Below are 13,310 nucleotides of genomic sequence, written 5' to 3' on the forward strand. Positions count from 1 at the left end.
TAGGAAGTATCAGTTCTTTGCCCCATGGACCATTCCATTGGGTTGCTTGTTTTCAAGACATAGCAGCTAGCTTCCTACACAGAGGGTGATCCAAGAAAGGGCAAAGCACAAGCCACATGTCTTTTATGACTTACCTCAGAAGTCATATATCTTTATTTCCACAATATTCTATTGGCCCTATTTAGCATGGGAGGGCACATGAAATACCAGGAAGTAAGGATCATTGAGAGCCTTGGAGGCTGGCTATTATATATATGAATCTCCCAACACAAGCTTGATGAAATCAAACCTTTAAGAAGAACCCAAAGCAACATTTTTTTAATCCTCACCCAAGGATATGTTTATTGATTTTAGAAAGAGAGGAAGGGGGCAGGACAGAGAGAAAGAGAGAGGAAGAAACATCGATTGTTTGCCTCCCATAAGTTCCCTGACTGGGGATCAAACTCACAACCTAGGTATGTGCCCTGATGAGGGATTGAACTGCAACATTTTTGGTACACAGGGATGACACTCAAATCAACTGAGCTACTCTGCTAGGGCTAAATGCCACCATTTTATAAACAGCATCTGTTTATGTTACTAAGGGAAAGTCATATTCAACTGCTTATTAGTAGAGGGTTTACATGGTCCAGTTTCCTGCTTAATTAGGAACTCTGTCTCTTCCTATCATTCTTCCCAACTTCCTCCAAGAAAGGTTTATAGAGTACCTATAATCTTAGGAGCTCAGTTTTGTTTAGTTCAAAAAAGTGTAAAGACAGAATACTTGCCCTCAAGGTGTTCGTGTTCTGATAGAGTCAAACTTATAGTACAAATGTGATTATGGAGGCCTTAACAATGAAGTATCTAAGTAGAGTAGGGATCAACAAACTGAAGATCATGTGGTACATCTAGTCCACTGCTTATTTTTGTAAATAAAGTTTTGCTGCACTGCAACCACTCCTATTTGTCTATTGTCCATGATTGCTTTTGTACTGCAACAGAACTGAATCATTGGGACTTAGACCTTATGTAGCACTCTCATTGCTCTTGGCCTATAAAGCTTAAAATATTCAATTTTTTTTTGTAGAGAGTAAAGTTTTTATTCACTCTCCAAGAAAGGAGAGGGGCATGATATGGAGAGATACATCCATTTGTATTTTTATTTTTAAATTTATTTATTGATTTTAGAGAGAGAGAGGGGGGAAGTAGGAGAGAGAGAACATCCATCATTGTTCCACTTATTTATGCATTCATTTGTTGCTTCTTGTATGACCTGGGATCAAACATACAACCTTGATGTATCAAGACAATGCTCTAACCAACTAAGCTATCCAGCCAGGGCTATCTGGTTATTTACAAAAAAAAATGTTTGCTAACCCCAGATTAAAAGGAATTAAAGACTGCTTCCCAAAGAGGTGATATTTAACATGAGGCTTAGGGGAACCATAGAAGCACTTCTGCTGAAGGGGAACAGCATGAGATAAGGTATGAAGAGACATGTCATAAAACATTGGAGAGGAGTCTTTTTTATGGTAAAACTATACTAGGTTAACTCCATTCTCAATCACTACAACTTAAAGCTATAGGAACTGAAGGGACAAGAAACTAATAGGAAAACTGGACACGATATCAAAATGGTGCCATAGCTCATGGCCCACATCCTCACTTCCTCCTCCTCACACAAAGATCGGAAGCGAAGCTTGAATGGTGAATTGTTGACCTTTGTCAACTGTTAATTAAACTGAGTTTTGACTGCAGCTGAGTTTTGCCCCCAGCTTTGATGTGGTAGAGAGTCAGAAGGAAAGAGAACCCTAGAATCCCAGCCTTGTTTACCAAAGGGAAGATGAGATGTTTCACATCTTCTAGGTAAAAAGGTAGTATGTGCACAGAAGGCCAAGTAACAGACAAAACTGTAAATCTGAAAATATGAATTAAAATTAAGTCATGAACACAATACAATATACAGATGATGTATTATAGAATTATACCCCTTAAATCTATATAATTTTATTAACCAATGTCACCCTAATAAATTCAATTTTTAAAAAAGTCATGGAAAAAAACCCCTAAGGATAGAGTTGACCAGAGAATCATGGAATAAGATAGTGCACTGGGTAGAAACAGTTTGGGCAGAAATTCTAATATAGTATATATAATATATATTATGTATACTGTATATTATGTATACTGTATATAATATATACTGTATATAATATTATGTAATTAAGAAATATTAATTGTAGCATAAAACTAATCTAAAGCCAAAGCAGAAAATTGAACAAAGAACATGAATTAATTGAGACAAATCAGAATTGGTGTTTGTCACAATTAAAGGAAGAAAAACTGAAGAATTAAGGACTTCAAAAATTTGTTATAAATATTAAATATTAAGTGAGGACTCAGAAAAGCACAATTCTCACTGTCATTTACTCATTAGGGGACTATACCACTGGCTGACAGTACTTATGAATGGCTCCTATGAGTTAAATCATCTCATACATCTCCCCAGAAGAACTTGTCTCTTGTTAGCCAGGTTGACCCTTCTATATATCTTGCAATCGCAGGTGTTTTAGGAAATTGCCTAAGATTCCTTCTTATTAAAGTACTCCTCTAATTGTTCTCACCAAAGTCTCAAGTCTATATTCCATCAATTCAGTAATTGCCTTTGCACTCTGGGTGGAAGTGTTCATATCCCTGATGGCCATTTGACTTTCATTAATTAGGTGGCTTTAGATCTGCTCTTATGGAACCCAATCCTGGCCTTCAAACCTTTTGGCCAATCTAGTCCAAACCAGCTAGGCTAGTACAAGTCATTCCCACACTCCCTCCCTCAGCAGGAGATTCTGGCAGCTGGGAAAGACCACTTTAACTTTATACTTAATAATAATTCCTGATTACAGACACAGCTGGTTGGTTAACACTTTTTACCAGTTTGGCCACATAACCAAAATACATGCTGAATACCATCTTGTTACCTCCCAGCAAAATATAAGGAAAGTAACTTGATTTAACAGAAAGGAGAGTAGCTTTCTAGGTTTGGGTACCAGAGGGATGAAAGTTGGTAGAGGTGGAGAGATGGGTACCCCCAGTCCTTAGCCCTCCTCATTCATCCAGGGGCTCCCAGATCCCCTAGTCCTTGTTTTGGACAACATAGAGATACTTGAAGGGTTCCTTGGCCACTCTTGTCTAGCCACCACAGCTCCAGAGCAAGCTGGATGAGGTGTGTCTGAGACTGAGCTTTGATCATGCAATGGAGGTGAAATCCTTAAAGAGTGCAAAGCAACAATCTGAAAAGAACCTAAGTCTCTGATTGACCAGATGGAGCACAGCTGTCTGCTCTCCAGAATCTTCCAGACTATTATTTGAGAAATAAATTTCTGTTTTCTATTTTTTAAAAAAGAGTAGAGAATGAAGATTTTTGATTCAGTGCTGAATTTGTATCTCAGCTTTTATACCTACTATTCCTTTCACCCTGGTTAAAATACTTAACAGTGTATTAGCTTCAGTTTTCTCCAAATGTAAAGTAGGGTTGTTACATACTTTGCAGCACTGTCCTAAGTATAGGAAAGAAACTATGTACATCTGGCATATAATAGACTCTCACTTTTAAATGGTAGCTGTTACATTTTTTAAATTGAGTACATTGGCTTTAACTTAAGACTAAAGCTCAGGCCTTTTTCCTATCAGAAAAATAATTGTATTTGGAAGTCTCTCTGTAACCTATAAGAAGATATTTTAAAATATATATTTTACATATTTATTTATAGAGAGAGAGACAGGGAGGAAGAGAGGGAGAGAAACATCAGTGTATGGTTGCCTTTTGTGCACCCTCCACCTGGGACCTGGCCCACAACCTAGGCATGTGCCCCGACTGGGAATCAAACTGGCAACCCTTGGGTGTAGGCCAGCACTCAATCCACTGAGCCACACCAGCTGGGGCCATAAATAGATCTTTAAATCTTAGCAGGTTTCTAAGTTATTTAGGTTTTCTTTATGCCCATATTGTAAGGACTAATGGTTTGAAATTGGAAATCAGAAGGCACTAGGAGAACATTTTTTTTAATTTTTAAAAAAGATTTTATTTATTTATTTTTAGAGAGTGAGGAAGGGAGGGAAAAAGAGGCGAAGTGAAACATCAATGTGCGGTTGCCTCTTGCACACCCTCTACTGAAGACATGGCCTACAACCCAGGCATGTGCCCTCACTGGGAATCAAACGGGTGACGTTTTGGTTCACAGGACTGCACTCAACCCACTGAGCTACACCAGCCAGGGCCTTAGGAGAACTTCTGATGGAGAAAATAATATCTGGTTGAATTATGTTAGCAGAAAAGTATTATGATAATACCTCAGTTTCCTAACAGGAGGTACTTTATCCAGCGATCTAGGATGTATGTAGAGGAATTGAGAATACTGAAGCAAGTGAAAAGGAACATGGAACTGCTTTTGAAAAGTCAATACTACTCACTTCTAGGAAAGACTCTCATGTTCAGAAACTATTTGTTCTTACTTTACACATAATGCTAATAAACTTGGTTATCTGTTTTACCAGGACAGAGATTAGGAAGAGAACTGCTGAAGCCAGGCAGCCAGGAAGTGGCAAGAAGTACTAATAACTTAACAAAAGAGGGGGAAAAAACATATTAGAAGGACATTAAAGAACACAAAAACACACCAGCCTGGGATCATTTCAGAAGCAAAGAGCCTATTATATTTTAATATTTCCCAAAGATCCATTATTTTGCACTCTAGTTCTGAATGCTAATAATGACCAAGAAAATTACAGGTTAAATTATATTTGCTATACTTTTTAAAAAGACAGCAATCTAGTATCTATCTTATTTAAAATATTTTATTTAAACCTTTCGTATTTAAAGGAATTAATTTCAGTTATTTAGAAATTTAAGTCAGACTTTTCACATTCTCCAAAGGTATAGATAGATGAAGTTTTCTAAATTGTAATAGCAAAGTCAGAGTAAATATCAATGCAAATCTATTTACATTGACATGTCTTCCAAAGGTTTCTTTACTTCTGGTTGGTTGCTTTGACACCCGAGCAAGAGAATGAATAATGTATTCCTCTACAACAGGGGTGTCAAACTCATTTTCACCATGGGCCACATGAGCCTCACAGTTGTCTTCGAAGCACAAAAATAATTTTAGGACTGTATAAATGTAACTACTCCTTAACTGTTAAGGAGTTGAAATTACATTCTGCCCTTTGAAGGCAACCGCGAGGCTGATGTGGCCCCTGGTGAAAACGAGTTTGACACCATGGCTCTATAAGCTGACTAACCATAAAAGTTGTTTTTTTTTAAAGATGTGTACACTTAAAAAAATATTTTCCTTATTTATTTTTAGAGAGATGTGAAGGAAGGGAGAAAGAAAGGGAGAGAAATATCAATGTGTGGTTGCCTCTTGCATGCCCCCAACTGGGGATCTGGCCTGCAACCCTGACCAGGAATCAAACTAGCAACCCTTTGGTTCACAAGCCAGCACTCAATCCACTGAGCTACACCAGCCAGGGCTAACCATAAAAGTTTAACAGGCTTCCCTTGTTATGCCCAGCTCTGTGGAAGAGAAAAAGAGTAGAAAATAGGAAAGTTATGTAACACCTTGCTCTGAGTTCCCAAGGCCCAAAGGATGATAATACAAAAAAAACCCCACAATGTAAATTATTTATACTGCCAAATAATATAAAACTATATAAATTAACAAAGATTATATATAATAACATTTTCTAAGCAATACCTAATATAAATGAGCTTTGTTCAAGAACTCAATAATGTCATGAAATCCATAATGCTATGTATGGTTCTCAGCCTTTGTGATACCCCTACTGTTCTTAGGGTTATCCAAAGGCCAAAACTTGAAGGTAGAAGGATCAGCAAGGCTACCAGGCAGGACTGCACAAATCCGTCTGCTTTTTCTTCCTTGCTGTCCAAAACAGCAAGGTCTTTCTTGCCTGCCTCAATCGAAAAGAGCAAGACTCATTAAGACACACTGAGGGAATTAACCAAACACATGACAACTCTATTAGGGTGGTTGTCTACCATTACATATTCCCCCCCACCCCCATAACAAAATATCATGAGAGCTGGAACCTTGTCTGCCTCATATACAGCAAAAGGATGGTGTGTAATACTATGCAAATATTGCTTAAATGAGTATGGTAGAGTAGCAGTGAAAGGTTGAGGTATCTGAAACCTTAATACGGAAAACCTTTCCTAGAAATAAAGGCATGACCTGGGGATATTTAGGCTACTCAGGGAGTACCAGGTAGTGTACAAAAATCTATAAGGGAACTACAGGCCCCAGAATGAACTCAGACAAAGTCCCAAATCCAGGCATGAGCATTTAGGGAAGGTACTTTTGTTACTATGCTAGTTTTTGTTTTTGTTTTGTTTTGTTTTGTTTTGGTGTGGGGGACTAACAATTTATGTTTCATAAGAAAAATTTGGCTTTGGATAGCTTCGCTTATTGAAGAAGTAATCTTAATTTTGAAGCACAGAAAACTTTCCTTGTTTTGCTGTTCAGTAGGGCAGAATGTTTAGACTCTTTTTCACAGAAGTAACAGCATACTCAAATGTCTAAGTACATAACTGGTGTGCTACTGGAAGCGACAAGAGCAAACAATCCAGGTAGAAATGAACAGGGAGAGAGAAGTTTAGGTTCCCTATTCTGTGAAGAATATCATAAGGAAATGAAAGTGAACTGAGGAGAGGAAGAGAGATGGGAGCTGAAGAAACAGCCAAGAGACTCAGGAAGAAAGATTACAAAATCACGCCCCCTCCCACCCGACCCCCGCCCTTTTCGCTCCAAGTGTATTTACACTTGCTTCTTTCTCTGCCTCTTTGTTGTTTGAAAGTGCCAGGCATGCATTCCCACACAGCACACCCTTGATCTCTCTTGGTCACACTGTAATGAGTCACAATTTTGATTGCTGTGGAAACAGCAAAGAGCAGGGCTCTTAGGAAGGAAGACAACATCTGACCCGGTGTCCACTACTTCAAGAAATGGGCATAAGGTGGCAGCACTGGTAGTGCCTGCAGGTGTTGTGGAGAGAAACTTGGCCAAGGGCCAGTTATACTTAAGCTGCTAAGTTCCAGTGAGAAGGTGGAAAAACGGAACTCTGTCAAAGAAGTCCTAATAAGGGTAGTTAGTAATGGGAGGAGAAAGTCTTCTCCTAGGGGAGTGGTGGCACTCAGGAGCTCCACAGAGAGGAGTGGGTGCCATTGCCTGGCACCCACACATCTGTTGAAAGAATAATGGCCACTTATAAAGAAGGATTAAGATGAATTGATGAACAATATAGATGAATCTTGAAACAATAAGTGAAAGAAGCCAATCACAAAAGACCATATATTGTATAGTTCCATTCATATGAAATGTCCAGGATAGGCATGATCTATAGAGACAGAAAGTAAATTAGTGGTTGCCTAGGGCTTGAGGCTGGGGAGAATGGTGGGGGGGTGACTGCTAAAGGGTATGGGTTTTCTTTGGGGGTGATGAAATGTTCTGAAATTCATTGTGGTGATAGTCACACAACTCTGAGTAAGCTAAAAAACACTGAATTGTGCACCTTAATAATGAATTGTAATTATATCTCAATAAAGCTGTTACTAAAAATGCCTATCTTGTGCATTTTTAAGAAGCTCTTTGTGGGGGGGGAATGAGGACAACTGTAACTGGACAATAATAAATAAAAAAAAAGAGAGAGGGAGAGAGAGAGAAAGAAGCACCTAGGTGATTCTGAAGCTTCTAGTCCTGAAATCACACTTTGACCAGAGAAGCTTTAAGAGACCCAATGAAATTATATTTCTTCTTTGGGGTCAGTATTGTGTCAGCTCTGTACTGAAGTTAAAATCACAATTATATATTTTAATTGTTTTCATACATGCTAGTGGCATCATACACACATATACATATAAGGCTTCTAATAACACTTAATACTAGTATCTTGAAAAAGTACATTACTAACACTATGGGATTTATTATTCATTTTATTGAAAAGCTCAAGATTTGGAATTTGTAAGAGAGCTGAGTTTGAGTCCTAGCTGTATTATTTACCAGTGTCATGGCCTTGGATTACTTAATCTATCTGAGCTTTAGTTTCTCCATTTATAGAATGGACATAATAATACTCAGTGGATTTTTATAAGTACTAGAGACAACATGGCACACTCATAATAGTCACTCATGAGATAACTATTATTATCGTCATCAACTTTGTGTGAGACGGGAGGATTTAGCCCATTTTCCTTTCCTTTTCATGTCTACATCATTCCATATTTTCTTTTACATTTCCTAAAGTTTTAAATTTTGGTTGTGTAGGAGATGCTTCTCTAAGATTATTTTTCTTCATCCATTTGAAAAAGGCGTTGTTTGGAGCTCTAGTAAAATCCATATGAAATGTGTATTTTTAAAGGTTTTATTTATTTATTTTTTAGAAAGAGGGGAAAAGAGGGAGAAAGAGAGGGAGAAAAACATCCACGTGACAGAGAAACATCAATCAGTGGCCTTTTGTACACTCCCTGTCTGGGGACCAAACCCACAACCCAGGCACATGCCCTGACCAGGAATAAGAACCAGCAACTTTTCAATTTCAATTTGTGGGACAACTCTCTGCCAACTGAACCATACCAGTCAGGGCCACATGAAATATACTTTTTAATACATAGGTATGTGCTTTTTTGGGGGGGTATTATTTCTGATATTAAGGGATTAAAGTAAAAGTTCAGGATATTCAATAACGAATTTTAGTCTCCTTCATTCTTGGGTGCAAATCTGAAATAATTTTTATTTTTGTTAAGAATTTTTTCAGTGCTCATTTCAGCAGCACATATACGAAAGTTGGAACAATATTGAGAAGATCAGCATGGCCCCTATGCAAGGATGACACGTAAATTCGTGAAGCATTCCATATTTTTAAAGAAAACTAAAAAAAATAATTTTTTTCAGCCCTAGGTGGGTAGCTCAGTTGGTTAGAGCATTGTCCCAATACACAAAGGTTGCAGGTTTGATGGGATAGGGGACATACAAGAAGCAACCAATGAATGCATAAATAAGTTGAACAACAAATGGATGTCTCTGTCTCTCTCTCTCAAATGAATACATTTAAGAAATTTTAAAAATTTTCAAACTGAGTTACTTAATTTTGTTTTAGGACCTCTGCTATTTTCCTTTTCCTATGTGGGTACAGCAGGCAAATTCTCCTAATGCCTGGCCCTCCCCGAAGTCTACAGAGTGAGGCAATTTGAAACACCCTGTTTTGGAACAGAGCTCCTCCTCAATTGCTCTCTGTGGAAGAGGGATTCCTGCTGCAAGCTACATGACATCATAGGCACACAGCTTAGGCTGGAGTGAGGACTGCTGCTTCTTCCTTCTGGAGGCACTCTGACCTGGGGGGGTTATGGACTGCACCAATAGGTGAGCACCAGGTGCTTTGTTCCCCTATTATACATGGACTATTTTCTGAAAGTTACAGAGATGAAAGATGCTGACCAACGTGTTTGTTTCTTTTTCTTTTTTATATATACTTCTACTTTTAGTCTGATTTTATCTCCTTGGTTTTCCTGGTTTCTGGAAGAAAATGTTGCAAATACTAATTGTCACTGGCAAGTTCCTGGCATGCAGTGTTAGTGAAATTTGTTTTTTCCTTTTGGTTAAATTATTCATTTTTTAAAAAACTTTTATAAATTTAACCTTTTGCAATACCTTTCTATCACTGTGTACTCAGCATTATTTCTATGAAGGCCTAAGCAGTATGAAGACTTCAAAATTTTTCTTTTCTATTTGTTTTTTAAATTATAGAAGAGTTGAATGCTATCAGCTTTAAGGTAAACATTCCAACTTTTATAAGTACCTTAATAAAAAACTGTTTTTGGAAATGCCATTTTTAGAAGCCTGTTTTATAGAGAATTCTGTTGAACACAACATTTCAAATTTGAAAAAGAAAACAAGGGATTCTGCCTGTTCACTACAGCTTTGAATATTTAGGATTTCTTCTGTTACAATTCTGCTTTGTGTCGCTGCTGCATGAGGTGTTCAAAAAGCTGAACTGGAGGCACCAGCTCTCTGAAAAAGATAGCCACAGGTTCGTGGAGTAAAGAAGTGCTATCTGCTGGTGGGGGACTTCTCAGGTCACTAATTTTGAAACCCCCTAAATTCTGATATAAAGATCAAAATCTCATCTTCAATGGCAAGGATCAAAATGTTGGAAAGCTGTGTATTCTGTTTCCTCACCTAGCACCATGATTCTGTGGGAAAGTTGCAATCAAATGGACTCTGAGTTGGGCTTGTTCTTTCCTTTCTTGTCTTTCCAATTAAGGACATTATTTGATTTTGTGCATCTTAGCCATTCATTTTGGTGGACAGTTGTTTCTCTTGTTACAAAGACCAAAGACCATTCTAACTCCAGAGTCAGCCAAAGAGGTAGAACAAATATCTCATAATTCCATGTAGCTGCCTCAGGAGCACTGGGTTCCAATCTATGCAGCAATCTCTGGCATGAGTGCTGTTATGCCCAGGAGCAGGAGCTTTGAGAGCAGCCAGTGTGGCATAAATTGTACCTTGTAGACATTTTTGTGCCATTTAGTCCAAGTACATATTACCCAATGTGAGAGCCTATGTGACACAGAGACAAGAAAAAAAAAAAAAGAGAGAGAGAGAGAAGAGGGAGGAATAGAAGTTATTTTCGTTCTCTTTTCCTCTATGGAGGAAAAAATAACTAAAATATAACCTGAATGTAAGAGCATTTGTAGTATTAATAATAATATCCTTGCCCTGGCTGGAGTGGCTCAGTGGATGGTTTGTGTGCTGGCCTGCAAACCAAGAGGTTGCCGGTGGATTCCCAGTCAGGGCACATACCTGGGTTGTAGGTGAGGTCCCCAGTTAGAGGTGTGTGAGGGGCAACCCTGTATCTTTCACACATTGATGTTTCTTTCCCTTTCTCTCCCTTTTCCTATCTCTAAAATAGTAAATAAAATATTTAAAATAGATATATTTGATAATTAAGTCAGTAAACAAACAAACAAACAAACAAACAATAAAAAGAGGTATTTGGGCCAGTGATCTCAAAGTACTTTTAACATCCACTTTCTTTGTATTCACCGAAATCTTTTTAAAGTCTCATAGAATGGAAATTGCCATGTCTCGAAATTTTCCTTTTTTTCTTTTTTCTTTGTTCATCAGCTTTCTTGAAAAATAAGGAATCTTGAACTGAGTGTTAGGAACTTATACATTTAAAATGGAAAAGGCCTTTACTATTTGGGAGGTATGTCTTTCCTCTTAGTAGACATCAGCCTACAATGTAGGTGCAAAGGTACTGTATATACAGTGGTGTACATCACAGCAGGGTAACCTCCCATTTCTAGTAAACTGGATGAGAGGATTGACATCCAAAATCAAAAAGTGGAAAATTCTAGACTAGTTCAAAGCATCACAGTAAAGAGATAGTTATTTGGCTATGGGAAACTCTACTTTGATGCTTCTGGGCATATATAGTCCATATGACTAGATTTTGTGAGCCGATTTGAAATCTTTCTCTTTTTTAAAGATTTTATTTATTTATTTTTCAAGAGAGGGTAAGGGATGGAGAAAGAGGGAGAGAACAGTGATGTGTGAGAGGTACATCGACTCGTTGCCTCTTGCACACCCCCAATCAGGGACCCAGTCCACAACCAAGGCATGTGTTTTGACTGAGAATCAAACTGGCAACCCTTTGGTTCACAGGCTGTGCTCAATCCATTGAGCCATACCAGCCAGGGCTATTGGAAATCTTGATCATTAAAGTTTATAAATGAGTACAGCCATTTGGAAATTTGACTTAGAATGAAAGTTTGGATATTTGCTTCAAATGCTGAGATAGCTTTCTAAGTGTAGGCTCTTATGTGTGGCCATATCACCCCGAACACCTACACCCACCTATCCATCTTGTCAAAGTGTAGGGTCTTTGCCTTGAATATTAGGTAGGTCATACTGCTTTAACTCTTTTCTTCCCTTTTGTCTTTCCCAACTCCCACTCACCTGCAAGAAGAACACCTCTAACAGAGTTTTTATGTCTTTGTAGTACTCCATTCCTATAAATTCCGTCTTCATGTTTTTGTTCTGTTTCATTAATTTGGAAAATGGCAGTGTAGAATATGTTTTATATAGCACTAATCCTGGCCAGCCTTTGTAATCCCTTAAAAAACACACACACGTATGTTTATATATAATTTATATATATGGTATGTGTGTGTGTTGTTCTGGGGTTGAAAGTATAGAAGTAAAAATCTTAAATAAAATAGAAAAGAGAGGGAAAGAAGAATAAGGGGAGGTAGAAGAGGGTGAAGGGATAAATGGTGATGGAAGGAAACTTGACTTGGGTTGATGAACACACAATACAATATACAGATGATATATTATAGAATTACACTCCTGCAACCTATATAATTTGATTAACCAATGTCACCACAATAAATTCAATAAAAAATAAATAAATTGAAAAAATAAAACAAATATCCCTTATTATTCACATCTCCTCCATAGTTTTAGTCATTCAAAAAATGTTTCTCCTGTTATTGCTGTTAAATATTTTTCATATTTTGGCATCGCACACCAACAGATGATGTCAGAGGTGTGTGTATGTGTGTGTGAATTTGTGGTAGAGGCAGAGAGCCTAGGTCAGTCAGCATAGTGTGTGTAATGGTGAAGAATTTACTAATTAATAGTCAATTAGCAGATCATTGAGGATATGAATCACTCACAAGCAGTCAAAAGGTGATGTCAGTGAATGGTTATGGCTCAGCATGATTGCCCCTATTTTTCTATTGCATTTAGCGCTTTTACTATTGCAGGGCTCTCCTGTGAATTTTACTTTGGGACTTTAGAAATGTCTACTGCCAAGGATTAATAAGCATTAATAAGTATTCTAGGAGACAGTTAAAGCAAGGAACAAGGTACTTAATGAAGTTTATAAATACGGGTTTGAAATTATCTTATTATTAGCAATAGTCATACTATTAATTTCTAGTTGAAAAAATAACATGCTCACAAAATTTCTACCTCTGTAGAAGATCCATTTTGGTGAAAATTGGGTCAGAACAGCACATGCAATTCAAGAATTGCTGAAGAAGGGCAGGCACATAGGGTATGGTTGCTTCATCATGAAAGGTAAGTATTAAGGTGGAGACTGTGTGCCCTGGGTCTGCAGTACTTGGTTAAGTTTATAAAATGCTTTGTATCTAACCTCTCCATAATCAGTTACAAATTGTGCTAATGATAGATTAATAAAGATCTTCAGTAGCCAAATATGTTGCAACTTCCTTATCTCTAAGCTTCTTCCTAGAA

The 13,310-nt window shown here is 37.6% G+C and overlaps 1 non-coding gene across 1 annotated transcript; it reads left to right on the forward strand.

The window, feature by feature from the left end:
• The first annotated feature begins 8,801 nt into the window (after window positions 1-8,801).
• Window positions 8,802-8,908, forward strand: LOC114498210. The gene has a single exon (XR_003684657.1). It is a non-coding gene; the product is annotated as a U6 spliceosomal RNA (small nuclear RNA).
• Window positions 8,909-13,310: the final 4,402 nt, after the last annotated feature.

Source organism: Phyllostomus discolor, chromosome 5, assembly GCF_004126475.2.
Source record: "Phyllostomus discolor isolate MPI-MPIP mPhyDis1 chromosome 5, mPhyDis1.pri.v3, whole genome shotgun sequence".
Classification (NCBI taxonomy): Eukaryota; Metazoa; Chordata; class Mammalia; order Chiroptera; family Phyllostomidae; genus Phyllostomus; species Phyllostomus discolor.